Raw genomic sequence first — 12,312 nt, 5'->3', positions numbered from 1 at the left:
TTTTAAAAAAGCAAATTTACCCAGTTCATAGGGCTATACAATTTAAAAAGAAATGTTGTCTTTAAAGTATTATGTGTGTGTGTGTGTGTGTGTGTGTGTGTGTGTGTCTGTAAGAGTCACTCCACTTTCACTCTCACACGCTTGAGGAAATACCTTTCCTAGGATAGTGCCTAGTACATATCTATTGTGCATATCTATTGTGCATATCTATGCACAAACTAAGGAAAGTAACTTTTTTTCTGCAAAACTGTTACAACTATGATAAATATTGTTTGGTTGATGCCTACGACTGCTGTTTGTCCTATGCAAAGTTATGCATATCTGAAAATGGATTTATTAAAATTCATTTAGTTAATCAGCTTAAGATTTCTTTAACCAAAACAAAAGACATGAAAAGATTGAAAACAAAGACATGAGCAGGCAGGTCCTTTTCGGGAGGGCATTCCAAAGGGCATTCCAAACTGCAGTAGCAGCAGTAGGAAGGCAAATATAGGTAAGTAATAATGTATTATAGTCAATGACCAGTCAATATACACAACAAACTATAAATCAGAATAAAACAAAACAAAATCAAAACAGTGAAACTAGATAACAACCCATCAGATTATGCAAAAATCTCAGTTACAACTTCCCATCTCAGTTTACAGGCTGCGGCACAGAAGCTTGCTGTCCCTGCTGTGACAACTGCATGTTTATTTTTATTTTTATTTTTTTTACATTTATATACCGCCTTTCGTTAAAAGACAACCCCAAGGCGGTTTACAAAAGTTAAAACATACAATAAAAAGGCAATAAAAACATCAAGCAAAAAATATAAAAACATATAAAAACAGGCATAAAAACAATACAACAGATATTGTTGATCCGCCAAAAGTTAGGAGATATAATACTCTTCTGATTGACCAGACCTATTTTTAAAATATGGTTCAAACCAGATAGTAGGAATGCACCTATTATAGGCACAGTGTAAAAGAACATGTAAGACGGACTCAGTGTCACCCAAACCACATGGACATAACCGGTTCCTTAGCAGTATCCCCTTAAATCTGCCATCCAAAATGGCAGAAGGCAAGGACTTAAACCATGTCAGCGAAAAGGCTCGCCTCTGATTTAAGGTGGTCAAATGGGTGAGGTATGCAGCTGGCTGGGGGTAGTTTGAAAAACCACCTAAAGTACTACTGGTGATAACCAGACTTAAATCCAATTGCTTCTGCATATCCGCCACATGCTGTTTAATAATTTATTTGGCAGCATCAGGACCCAAAGCCAATAAATATTGCCGCAAGAAGCCATATCTGTCCAAACTGTCATAGAGGCTCTTGCACCAGGATGAGTGAAACTTGTCTTTCAGAACAGAAACGTATCTTTCAGGGAGCAAGGCCCTGGGGGCAGGCATATAACTTAAGGCAGTCGTTAAATGTATGAAGCCATGCCTGTGCCTCAACTCTGGTCAACCCTGTCTCTAAACGCAGGATAGCATTCAATACGCATCTGGGGACTTGAAAATGGCATGAAGAAATCCAGATTGAACCACTTCTAAGGGATTAAAATTACAGGTGGGAGAAATCTGAATCCCGTACAACATTTGTGCCAGTATTATAGCCTGATACACCCTAACCACCACAGGAATGTAATGTCCCCCATTAGTGTGAAAGAATTTGAGTACAGGTGAAACTTGAAAAATTAGAATATCGTGCAAAAGTTCATTAATTTCAGTAATGCAAATTAAAAGGTGAAACTGATATATGAGATAGACGCATTACATGCAAAGCGAGATAAGTCAAGCCTTAATTTGTTATAATTGTGATGATCATGGCGTACAGCTCATGAGAACCCCAAATCCACAATCCCAGAAAATTAGAATATTGTGAAAAGGTTTAACAGTCTAGGCTCCAGGTGTCCCACTCCAATCAGCTAATCAATCCATAACACCTGCAAAGGGTTCCTGAGCCTTTAAATGGTCTCTCAGTCTGGTTCATTAGGAATCACAATCATGGGAAAGACTGCTGACTTGACAGTTGTGCAGAAAACCATCATTGACACCCTCCATAAGGAGGGAAAGCCTCAAAAGGTAATTGCCAAAGAAGTTGGATGTTCCCAAAGTGCTGTATCAAAGCACATTAATAGAAAGTTATGTGGAAGGGAAAAGTGTGGAAGAAAAAGGTGCACAAGCAGCAGGGATGACCGCAGCCTGGAGAGGATTGTCAGGAAAAGGCCATTCAAAAGTGTTGGGGACTTTCACAAGGAGTGGACTGAGGCTGGAGTTAGTGCATCAAGAGCCACCACACACAGACGGATCCTGGACATGGGCTTCAAATGTCGTATTCCTCTTGTCAAGCCGCTCCTGAACAACAAACAACGTCAGAAGCGTCTTACCTGGGCTCAAGAAAAAAAGAACTGGTCTGTTGCTCAGTGGTCCAAAGTCCTCTTTTCTGATGAGAGCAACGTTTGCATCTCATTTGGAAACCAAGGACGCAGAGTCTGGAGGAAGAATGGAGAGGCACACAATGCAAGATGCTTGAAGTCCAGTGTGAAGTTTCCACAGTCTGTGTTGATTTGGGCAGCCATGTCATCTGCTGGTGTTGGTCCACTGTGCTTCATTAAGTCCAGGGTCAACGCAGCCGTCTATCAGGAGATTTTGGAGCACTTCATGCTTCCTTCCGCAGACGAGCTGTATGGGGATGCTGACTTCATTTTCCAGCAGGACATGGCACCTGCCCACACTGCCAAAAGTACCAAAACCTGGTTCAATGACCATGGGATTACTGTGCTTGATTGGCCAGCAAACTCGCCTGACCTGAACCCCATAGAGAATCTATGGGGCATTGCCAAGAGAAGGATGAGAGACATGAGACCAAACAATGCAGAAGAGCTGAAGGCCGCTATTGAAGCATCCTGGTCTTCCATAACACCTCAGCAGTGCCACAGGCTGATAGCATCCATGCCACGCTGCATTGAGGCAGTAATTGCTGCAAAAGGGGCCCAAACCAAGTACTGAATACATATGCATGCTTATACTTTTCAGAGGTCCGATATTGTTCTATTTACAATCCTTGTTTTATTGGTTTCATGTAATATTCTAATTTTCTGGGATTGTGGATTTGGGGTTCTCATGAGCTGTATGCCATGATCATCACAATTATAACAAATTTTGGCTTGACTTATCTCGCTTTGCATGTAATGCGTCTATCTCATATATCAGTTTCACCTTTTAATTTGCATTACTGAAATTAATGAACTTTTGCACGATATTCTAATTTTTCGAGTTTCACCTGTACAGCAGATGCACTCCTCTGTGCACTTGCTGCCGCGTATTCACATTGTGGGCCCCACGAACCTTTTGCATGGAAAACTTGACCCAGGTACTTATAGGTCTTAACCTGCTCAACCCTGCACCCCTTAATTTGCCATTTATGTTCTTTTGGTCTCTTGGCAAATAGAAGGCAAATATAAATATCAGCAAAACTGAGCTTCTGAGGTTGCTGGGACATCAAGGACAGCGCCTTCTGCCTGCCACACTTGAAGTTACAACTTCTTTAGTTTTTCAAACAGAATCCTCTGACTTCCAAGAATCCTGAGGTCTGGATTTGGATATGACCACATCCTGGCCCTGACAGGGCATTCCTCTAGGACTATGTGGTGCATCCATTAAGGATGGCAAAATACCTTGGGGACATAAAGTGACAAAGCAAAGTTTGCTTTCCTGTCCAAAACTCTGTTAAATTTGCACAGTTGTCTCCAGAATGGTTATTTATTGGGTCTGCAGTCCCATCTCTCACTCCCTCTCTCCTTCATTCTGTTGACTTATGTTTTACTTTGTTGTGAAATATTACATTCAGCTCACTGCTTGCATTTTCTTTCCTTTCTCTTTCTCTGGTTCTCCCCTTGTGCAAAAAGAACAGTTGCTGTTTTGTCCTAAGGAAGTTGCTTCTGCTTTTTTTATTGTGGAAGGAACATTCTCGGAGTAACTGACAAAATAGGAGGGGGGAAACCCAGATTCCAATTATTTCCACATTGGCTTGTGCAAGTACCAGATGTGTGTTCTGATTTTCTGCCCAGCTGGAAAACTGTTCAACATTAATGAGAACTTATGAATTCTCATATTCATTTTTTATCGTCACTTTATCCTATTTTAATTCATAACATTGGATGATCATAGAGGAGAACAGAATCTTTGTAAAGACCTTGTTGCCTTCTTTCCCCTTCATACAACATCTGTTTTGGGTAGCCTTGTATTAAGAATTGCCTTGCTGGAGCAGATCCAATCAGTCTGCCATTCTGCCTCCAATGCTGGACAGCCAGATGTTCTTCCAAAGTTCACAAACACAGTATAGCAGAGTCTGTAATTCATGCTAATTGTTCCCAGCATTATTCTGGCAACAGGTTGGTTCATATGATTATGAATAGGTTAGGAGAAGCCTCTTACCCAAGTACGGGAGCAGTGTGGGCTCCCATTTTCTGCTCCTGTGAGTTAAAAACAAGACTGTAGGCACCGGCCGTGGTCGTGTGTCAAGCAGCTGCGGGTCGGGGGGCTTCCTTCCACCTGGCAGCTGTACCCAGCTCTTTAACAAGGTGGCAGGAAAAGCCCTCTGACCCATCACTGCCAGTGCCTTCGACCTAGTTTTTAACTCACAGACATGCACAGCTCCCAAACTTGGGTTGGAAGCTTCACCTACCCAATTAATGGTTGTGAGAACAGCCCTGTTAGGCTGTACATGTGTTCAGATGTCTGTACACACATGCATGTTTTTGTGTGAATGACTGTACCTGCATTCAACCTGCATTGTGTGAATAACTGTGCCTGTGTACAGATTTGATCATAGTGTGTGAATAGGCCTTTAGTATTGAGTGAACTGGCATTCTTGGTTCTCTGGTAACCTCTGGTTACTTCTTAATGTGTAATTCTTAAGAAGTCCGTGTTCTACTTGAGGAGGAAGGGCTGGGGAAGTTCATGCAGGATGATGGTTCTTCTGGAGCAAGGTGTCTGAGTTCAGCCCGTAAGGTATGGGTCATGGCAGTTTGAGGCCAGCAGAATCCACACTGGCACCAAAGGAAGGGACATAGAGATGTAGGAAGCTGCCTTATAGCCTTGCGCGGCTTGGGCCCAGCGTATTTAACATAGGAACATAGGAAACTGCCATATACTGAGTCACAAACCATTGGTCTATCGAGCTCAGTAATGTCTTCACAGACTGGCAGCGGCTTCTCCAAGGTTGCAGGCAAGCATCTCTCTCAGCCCTATCTTGAAGAAGCCAGGGAGGGAACTTGGAGCCTTCTGCTCTTCCCAGAGCAGCTCCATCCCCTGAGGGGAATATCTTACAGTGCTGCTCACACATCAAGTATCCCATTCAGATGCAACCAGGGCAGACCCTGCTTAGCTATGGGGACAAGTCATGCTTGCTACCACAAGACCAGCTCTCCTCTCCATTTAAGAGAACGCCTTCTTCTTCATGAACCCCGGCACCTATCAAGATCATAAGGGGAGGTCTGGTTGGGTTGCAGTTGCCACTGGCTTGCTTGGTAGCGACCCCAAACCTGTCCTTCTCTAGGGTTGCCCCAGGGCCCTGGCACACACTCCCAAATGACATTAGAATCTCCCCATCTCTGATTGCTTCTAAGCGACTTTTGAAAACACCTCTTTTATCAGGCTTTTAGTTTATGGTGTTTTAAAGTTCTAAAGTTTTATTTATGGTAATTTTGAATCTGTTTTATATGATTTTTAGGTTTTACTAGCTGCTTGCTATTTGTTTAAATTGCAGGCTGCCCTGAGATTTTATGTAGGGCGGTATATAAATGTGGCAAATAAATAAATAAATAAATAAATAGATAGATAGATAGAGTCGGACCTTTGGCCCATCTAGCTCAGGATTGTCTACACCAGGCCTGCTCAACCTTGGCCCTCCAGCTGTTCTTGGACTCCAACTCCCATAATCCCCAACCACAGTGGTCAATAGTCAGGGATTATGGAAGTTGTTGGCGAACATCTGCAGGAGGGCCAAAGTTGAGCAGCCCTAGTCTACACTGACTGGCAGCATCTCTCCAGGGCTACAGGCAGGAATCTCTCCCAGCTCGCCCTGGAGATGCTGCCAGGGAGTGAACCTGGGGCCTCATGCAGATGTTCTTCCATTGAGCTATAGCCCCATATCTTATAGAGATCGCATGTAGTCTCCCATTCAAATGCAACCCCAGGGTGGACCCTGCTTAGCAAAGGGGGCAATGCAGCCACACAAGACCAGCTCTCCTCCCTGAAGGAAAAGGCAGGGAGCAAGGTGGGCTCCAAGAAGCCCGGAGTATTGATGGGACCCAGAGCTGGAAGAGCGAAGTCTGCATGGACTGCTGCACCAGCCGTGCAAGGCTGCAACTGAGGTGTTTCAGTCGATCCAGGAAGGCCTCCATGCTTTTCCTGGTTCTCGTCAGTGTTGTTCCTGCCAACTATGTATGCACATTTCCTTCTCCTGAGGTGACACCTCTGTCTCACGAGGAGACTTCTCCGGAAGCAGTCTGTGGGCTGCCGGTCTAATGCTCTGCTCTTACATAGAAACATAGGCAGCTGCCATATACTGAGTCAGACCATTGGTCTATCTAGCTCAGTATTGTCTTCACAGACTGGCAGCGGCTTCTCCAAGGTTGCAGGCAGGAATCTCTCTCAGCCCTCTCTTGGAGATGCTGCCAGGGAGGGAACTTGGAACCTGGATGCTCTTCCCAGAGCGGCTCCATCCCCTGAGGGGGAATCTCTTCCAGTGCCCACACATCAAGTCTCCCATTCATATGCAACCAAGGCAAACCCTGCTTAGCTAAGGGGACAAGTCATGCTGGCTCCCACAAGACCAGCTCTCCTCTCCTGCTGCATCTAGGCATGGGTTTGATGGTGACATGGTTCCTGGGAGTTTGGGGGCTTCCTAGCTGGGGCTGAGGTTAGGATCTCTGGGGTGTGATCTTTCTTGTGTGTGATCTCGTCCTGATGTTCCTCAGAGTCGTGGTGAGACCTTGGGCTCCAGATTGGGGGTTCTGGTGGTCATGGACTCCTCAGAGGATGCCTCAAGATCCCAGTCTTTGACACAAGGGCAGGGAAGCTTAGAACATGGGTGTGGGGTAGAAAGGGTGACCCATGTCCTGTTGGTACAGTGTAAGCAGACACTTCTTTGACTGCTGATCTCCAGTCCAAAATGTATTTCTACCATTTTGGTCATGGTTTGCAGGATGCCTCACATTTTGTCTTTCAAAGTAATTCTTCCTCATTACATTTTTACTTTCTTTCTTTTTTTTAAAAGATGAGCCACCCTCGTAGGTATCAGATGGTCATAAGTGCTTGCAGCTGTTTATGTTGTAAAACTCATCAACCACAATTTAGGTACGTCTCCAAAGCCATTAAAATGAGCAGGAAACAATAAGGAAATGTATCCACTAATTGAAACGGAGAAACCAGGGCAACTTGGAGGGAAGACCTGAGAGACAAACTCAGTGATGGAAAGAGAGCTGTTTCTCCAGTTTGGTGTGTTTTCCAAGCTTGGATGCAGAAATCCAAGAAATGCTCGCAGCTTATTTAGGGTTGAGGAAAATCTTTGCTAGATGGTCAGGCATTTTATAATTAGCATTTGTGTGGGGTTCCTCAGTGTTAAAAAAAACACTTCAGATGTATTATCTGTTTGTAATCCCTGCAGTAACCCTGTAAAGTAAGTACTGTCAGTATTCTTATCCCACCTTGCATCTAGGGCTGAGAGGGTGAGGCTTACCTCCAGCCTCCTGGTGAGTTCAAGGCAGAGGCTAGATTTGAACTGGGAGTTTCTGATTCATCGCTTAGTCTCTCTCTTAACCACAATGCAGCATCTTTTGGCTGAAGGCCATTCTGTTTGTTTGTTTATTGCTAAATTTTCATACCTTTCATTAAAACTGCCTTTCATTAAAACAATCTCAAAGTAGTTTACAATACAAGTGGACTTTGTCACATACAGCCCTGGCACCCGCGGTTTCACATATCCATGGTCTGGCCATGTGCACCCGACCTTGGTATATGCTGTAAAACACAGGATTAAGATCTGTGTGTCCGTGGTTCCTAGGTGGCCGGAAATGACTTCAAAGGTCATTTCTGGCCACCATTTTGCTTAAAGTTATGTTTTGTGCCTCTTCTATTAAAAAAAATTCCTGTGGTTTTTCGTGGAATATTGGCTGAATTGTGGGGAGTGGGGGCATTGCTGGACAGCTGGAGCCCTGGAGAGCATGGTAGAGTTGCTTTTCTTTTGCCCTCCAGGAACTTAACCCCCCCAATTCCCATTCACTCAATGACTCATTAACTGCAGTTTTGTTATCCATGGTTGTAGGGCAGAATAGAGCCCCCGTGGATAACGAGGTCCACCTGCATAGTTAAAAACAATACAAATATTGATTCTGGGTTGGTGTTTTCCTCACATTGCTTTGCTCTTTCATTGTACCCTGATTTCTGTTTTGCCGGTCCCATCCTTTTTAATCTCTTCATCCTAACTTTTATTTCGAAAAGGAGTTCTTTTCCTGGTATCTTAAATTAGCTTGATTTGGCCACTCTGCTTTGCAAGTTGCTGGGATGCTAAAATAACTTGTAAGCAGAATGTAAAGATCAACTCCAGCACTTGAACAAAGGTATATAAGGTGCATTTTGGTTTCGCCAGCCTCCTTAAATGTAAGAACTGTAGTCCTGGATAAGACCTAGTCCATCTAGGCTAGTACTCTTTTTCTTGACAGTGACCAGCCCAAAGCCACTTGAAAGCTGGCAAACAGTTCATAACCACCTTTCTCTGTTTTGTATCCTCAGCATCTGGTTCATGGATGGAGATATATTACTTCTGAAACTGAGTTTTCTTTAGCTGTGGTGGCTAAAAGTTGTTGTAAGACTCATCCTTCATGAATGTGTCATAATCTGCAACCTTGGCCAATCCAAGGGGAAACAGACTACTTGCTTTGAGAACCCTGGATGTGAAGTCACTCTTTTTAATAGCTCTTAATAAATGTGCCTGCAAAACCTGCAGCCTCCCAGCTCTCCTGATGCTGTTGTTTCAAAAAAGGTGAAGTAGAGGATGAATTAGCAGTTGGCTCTTCTGGCTGCACAGGGAGGAGACAAAGGCTATGGGGCTTTTTTTCTTTCTTTCCAGAGAGGTGCTAGACTGACGTGAATTGACAAGCGGAAGGGCGACAGATCAGTTGGGGTCTTGCCACAGTAAACTCGTGTTTTATGAATGAAAAGCAGCCAGCCGAGCACCGGAGAAATTCAGAGCGGGAGAACACAGACCTTTCTGATGTCAGGCAGGGAGAACTGAGTGGTGCTGAAGGTCTCTTTATGTTTGGACAATGATTTATTCTGCTTGGGAAACTAATGATCAAGGCTGGAGAAGTTCAGCAAATGGCAGCAAAGGTGGCAGGTCTCATCTGTTGGGTGATTTTGAATAACAGGAAGTAAAATCCACCAGGAATGGAAAAGCCAGGCATGGTGAGCAAATTTAGACCTAGTTCTCACAAGCAGCAGACGAGGAAGTCTGTTCTCAGACCCAAACCCCCCCATGTTGTTGGACTACAACTCCCATCATCCCCTCGAGGGCCCATAGGAGCTTTGTGGGTGGTGGGTATTCAGTAGGAAAGGACACAGAGGGGATTGCTCTCTGCAAGCATTGCAGTCTCAGTCCAGATTGGGCGGTGAGGGACACCACTGCTGTTTTGAGCAGAAAATAACCCTCAGACTAGGCAGGGACAGTTTTACCATCATACCTAGTTTGGTCTTTCCTGGCAGCAGCTCCTCAGGGTCTTTGGCTCTTTGGCCAGGTGTCTTTTTCCAGGACTACTGCCTGAGATCCTTCTAACGGGAGAGTCAGGATCCAACAGATGTTTAAGGCATGGAGATTATCTCTTGTAGCTCAACACTGTTATCTTCAGGTTGTGTCATCAGTCTCTTTTTAGTTCTTGTCAAATGTGGCTATTAAAAGGCCAAGCAAATGGTGAGATGGGGAGAGAATATAAGACTGGTTTAAGACTGGCTCCAGCTTTGCTGTTTTGCTCATGCAAATTTGCAAAGTGTTTCAGCCTCCTCCCTCCAAGTAGTACCGTGAGGGGAGACATAATAATTGGTCAGCAGCCGCTGTGATTGAATTTGTAACATACTTCGTGAAGTGTTCCGTGTTTGGGAGGGGGGTGTAGCTCAATGGAAGAGCATCTGCTTTGCATGCAGAAGGTCCCAGGTTCAATCCCTGGCAGCATCTCCAGGTAGGGCTAGGCAAGACTCCTGCCTGAAACCTTGGAGAGCCATTGCTCATCAGTAGACACTCAGTACACAATACTGCAATGGTTTCCCCCATGATACTCTATGGATGTGAAAGCTGGACTTTGAAGAAGCAAGACAGAAAAGCACTGATGCTTTTTAACTTTGGTGCTAGAGAAGACTTCTGAGGATACCATGGATAGCCAGGAAAACAAATCCTTGGACCATAGAACAAATCAATCCGGAATTTTCACTTGAGGCACAAATGACCAGGCTCAAACTATCCTACTTTGGGCACATGATGCGAAGACCCAGCTCCCTTGAGAAGCCCATAATGCTGGGGAAAGTGGGAGAAAAGAGAAGAAGAGGACGAGCAGCAGCAAGGTGGATGGACTCGATTATGACAGCAATGACTGCACCACTGACAGATCATCTTGGAGAGAATCTTTCTATGTGGTTGCTAAGAGTCGACACCAACTTGACGGCACTTAATCATTCAATCAATCAGACAATCAGACAATACTGAGCTTAGCTAGATGGATCAAGAGTCTGACTCTTTATAGGCAGCTTCCTGTGTTCCTTTGAATCTGAAAATGCAGAGAACTTGACAATACCTGAAATGTTTGGCTGTCTTATTACTTCTCCTTACCTCTGTTCATTTGCACTGAGAATTAATTAAAAAAACCAAACCCATCCACAGTCCGCATCCCTTGTTAGTCTCTATGTCCCTCTTTGACCAATGTCCCTCTTCTTCTTCTAGCCATCTCCCCTTTCTCCACCCAGTGGAGTGTTTTCATCTCTTGCAAACCTCTCAGTGTTTGCATCAATTCCCACCACCACACTGTGGATCAGGAAGAATGAGACACCCACAACCACACTTTATCTTTGTCAGCTGCCCTCTTTCTTCCTCCCTGCCACATACACTTGCCTCATTTGAGTTATTTGTATGAACTGGAAAAATTAATTGGCCTTTCCCAACTAATTACCATTAGGCCATGTTTGAGCCTTTGTTAGGTGGTGCTCTGCTAATTACTCCGACTACTTAGCTGTGTTCTGATCATTTTAACAGCAATTTATTAATTTACTTGTTTGGAATTAGACCCTGCTCTGTCCCAGAGGCTAAGGGTGTGTTGCAGAGCATTTCAAAGAAAATGCAAAACTGAACTTCAGTGGTGTCACATCAATCCCTGAAGGCTAAAGTAGCCCATTAAGACTGTGTGGTCTGTTGAACCTTCACCATATTCAGGCTCCACAGCGATGTTCATAACTTAACCAAGATATTGACAAGGTTCTCTTCAGCTCCCTGGCAAGGCTCTTAACAGAGGCCTGCAGAAGGATTCCTCCTAGGCTAAGGAGAGAGAGGCAGGTTGGACTGGAGGCTGGGCTTTACTTAAGGATACACTGTGCCATTAATTCATTGTGTCTGAGTATAACACAGATACCCTCATTCTGAATTGTCTGACTGAAGGTTCAGGTTATAACACCACATAGATTATTACAACCTAACATTAGACCATGTGCATTTTGCGTGGGTGTCGGGTGCCACAGTGCACAAGCTGGAAACCCCACAGGTCAGGCATCAGCTGATTGGGCTGTGCTGTTTGATTGATTGATTGATTGATTGATTGATTGATTTGAGCTTTGTGAACTTTTGTTGAAAAGCTGTATATAAATTAAGTCATATGTCTTGTTCTCATATAGCCTGGAACTCAGGTGTATTGGTCATATTTTGACCAATATTGGTCATATTTGTGCATTGCTGAAGAAATCAGCACCAGATCCAATCTGAGTTGAAATGTGGAGTCCCCTCCTCAAATCAGTCTGATAGCACAAACAGAGTCAATGTACTGAGGGCCTTACCTGGTGGCACTGTGGGCAGGACTCTCTTGTTTTTGAACTTCAAAAAGCTGCTTCTTTCCCTTATAGGCAGCAAAGTGGGGTTTCCTCCCTGATCCAGAGTGTCTCAGGCGAAGAAGCAATGTCATGAGGCTGCATTCTCCCCCAACCCCGTGCATTGGGGGTGGGTGGGGGTGGAGAGGTCACCACACTGTGACAGGATAAAACATACAGGATATGAAATGAAAGTAACATTT

At 44.3% G+C, this 12,312-nt stretch overlaps 1 protein-coding gene and 1 non-coding gene across 3 annotated transcripts in view; both read left to right on the top strand.

The window, feature by feature from the left end:
* The window catches only part of RORA (RAR related orphan receptor A), a 417,924-nt gene that overhangs the window by 57,243 nt on the left and 348,369 nt on the right, over positions 1–12,312 (top strand). The window lies entirely within an intron of this gene.
* TRNAA-UGC (transfer RNA alanine (anticodon UGC)) lies at positions 10,149–10,223 on the top strand. The gene has a single exon. It is a non-coding gene; the product is annotated as a tRNA-Ala (tRNA).

This window comes from Hemicordylus capensis, chromosome 10 (assembly GCF_027244095.1).
Source record: "Hemicordylus capensis ecotype Gifberg chromosome 10, rHemCap1.1.pri, whole genome shotgun sequence".
Classification (NCBI taxonomy): domain Eukaryota; kingdom Metazoa; phylum Chordata; class Lepidosauria; order Squamata; family Cordylidae; genus Hemicordylus; species Hemicordylus capensis.
This window is presented reverse-complemented; position numbering and strand designations above follow the sequence as displayed.